At 47.4% G+C, this 1,948-nt stretch overlaps 1 non-coding gene across 1 annotated transcript; it reads right to left on the bottom strand.

Moving 5' to 3' along the window:
* Positions 1–1,397: 1,397 nt before the first annotated feature.
* Positions 1,398–1,519, bottom strand: LOC114206893 (small nucleolar RNA SNORA26). The gene has a single exon (XR_003608748.1). It is a non-coding gene; the product is annotated as a small nucleolar RNA SNORA26 (small nucleolar RNA).
* Between the last annotated feature and the right edge of the window lie 429 nt (positions 1,520–1,948).

The following is a 1,948-nucleotide window of genomic DNA, read 5'->3' as shown; positions in this document are numbered from 1 at the left end:
ATTTACAACATCTATAGAAGGTCTGAAGGTGACCCATCTGTGGAATCAAACCGTAGTGTTTGATTACAGTATTGTTTTGGTACGTTACCTAGGAAGGGTCCAGTGCCATTTTTGTTTTGAATGCGAAGAGGAAAATTTCCCTCCAAAAGCTTCACCTGAGTAAATGATAGAACTTGAGCTTCTGTAGAAGTTTCCTAATGCCAAGTAGAGTGATTTTGTCCTCTTGTTTGTGGATACTGTTCCCTTTTCTACATCCACTACACAGAATGGGTCCATCAGGTATTTCCATGGGAAGGAACAAAAACTAGTTCAGGTTCCTGTGCGTTATATAGATGTTGATACAACCAGCAATCAGATAAATAGCTAAGGTATCAGGGTTTGGAAGAGTGGTGGGAGTGGGTAATAGGGTTGTGGTAGAATTGTTGAAAAAGCACCAAGGGTTAGTTGAAGCAAGACACTGTTTGAAAGGGAGCCCATAGTGGAGGAACACAGGGAGAATAGTTCAGGACAAGCAACCTCCAGCCAATCTTTCTGGAAATAAAAGAGGAAGGGTCTTTTAAAAAAGATCTCTAGGTCAGAGAATTTTCCAGGTCAAGGAGAAAGGCTTCAATGGAAAATAAATGAAGACAACATTCTTGATTCCAGATTTTGGACAAAGCTGCCTACTTCATGCTGTCATCTGCTTCTGGAGCCTGGGTTAGGCTCTGGAAATCCTCAATTTGAGGTCACTCATAGGGACAGCCTTCTAATTGTTGTAGGGGTGATGATCTGGATCTAGCTTGGGTGTGTCTTATGTGAATCCTGGAAGATTTTTATTTTGATGACAGTGTAGATGGTTAACAGTATTTCCTAAAGCCTTTCCCAGTGAGCTGATAATGCATACTTTCTTCTAAAAACTTTGATGTGTACTCCATCTCTTGGGAGAAAGGTATGGCAAGGCTTGTTAGTAGTAAGTGAAGACCATGTTTTTTTCACCTGTTGATCATGTGCTCCAACGGTTCTTATATATAACTAGTCAACGTATTCAGTTGTTCACTCAAGGCCCCATATGCTCACCCAATCCAGGAATGGAAGGTTTAGAGATGTCAGTAGGCATGGGGTGACCAAAAACTATTTCAAAATGGGTCAGTTTCGAGTATTCTGGATCTGTTGTTTCTACCCAGTGAAGTCTGGCTCCAGAGGCTTTGTGACCTTTGTCAGCGGGTGCCTTCAGATGTTCTCAATTCATAGTCTTTATGTCTTTCTAGTAGGTTGTTCCTGCCTTCAGTGACAAATGCCAACACTTTCACTGAATGTACCATCAATGCTAAGGTTAAGTTTGATTTCATCACTCGTGCTCCGAGCCGTGTTAAAATATCAGGAGGGTGCTTGAACCGAAAGAAAATTTTCTCTGGTTCAGCTGTGACTCCAGACAGGATCCAAAGAGGAGTTTTACAATCTCCTCCCTGGGTTTTATGGAGACTTATTTTACCCTTCTGTCTTAGCTTCTTACGGCACCCCGTCAACCTTAAAAGGGCACAGGAAAGGACCGTTTGGGATTTTTACAGGGTTCTCTCTAGGATCTCTGCACGCCTCCCTCGTCAATATCCCCTGGATCTCAGCGCTTTCCTGAAAACCCACCGGAAGCAGCTGTTGTGCGGGGGGGAGCCCGGGAACGTGCATTCCCTCTATCGGAAAGGCCAGACAATTTGGGGCCCTTACAACCGAACACGTGGGAACCCCGGTCGTCACCGGCCACGTGCTCCCGGCCTGGGTCCTCGCATTTCACCCCAGGACGGGGACCTACCTGCGCGTAGAGCTCGGGCCGCTGCAGCCCCGCACACGTCGGCGACAGACTCCCGGGTCCCCGGGTCGGGCCGGGCTCCCGCAGCCGCAGGCGGGCGGGCCCCGAACCCCCCCGAACCCGCCACAAAGTAGCCGCGGCGGCGCCCTGCGGGAGCAAAGCGCG

The sequence above is a fragment of the Eumetopias jubatus genome, unplaced genomic scaffold (assembly GCF_037043125.1).
Source record: "Eumetopias jubatus isolate StellerSeaLion01/CBP00866 unplaced genomic scaffold, mEumJub1_p1.0 scaffold_2, whole genome shotgun sequence".
In the NCBI taxonomy this organism is placed as follows: domain Eukaryota; kingdom Metazoa; phylum Chordata; class Mammalia; order Carnivora; family Otariidae; genus Eumetopias; species Eumetopias jubatus.
Note: the sequence above shows the minus strand (reverse complement) of the source record. Positions and strands in the feature narration are given on the sequence as shown.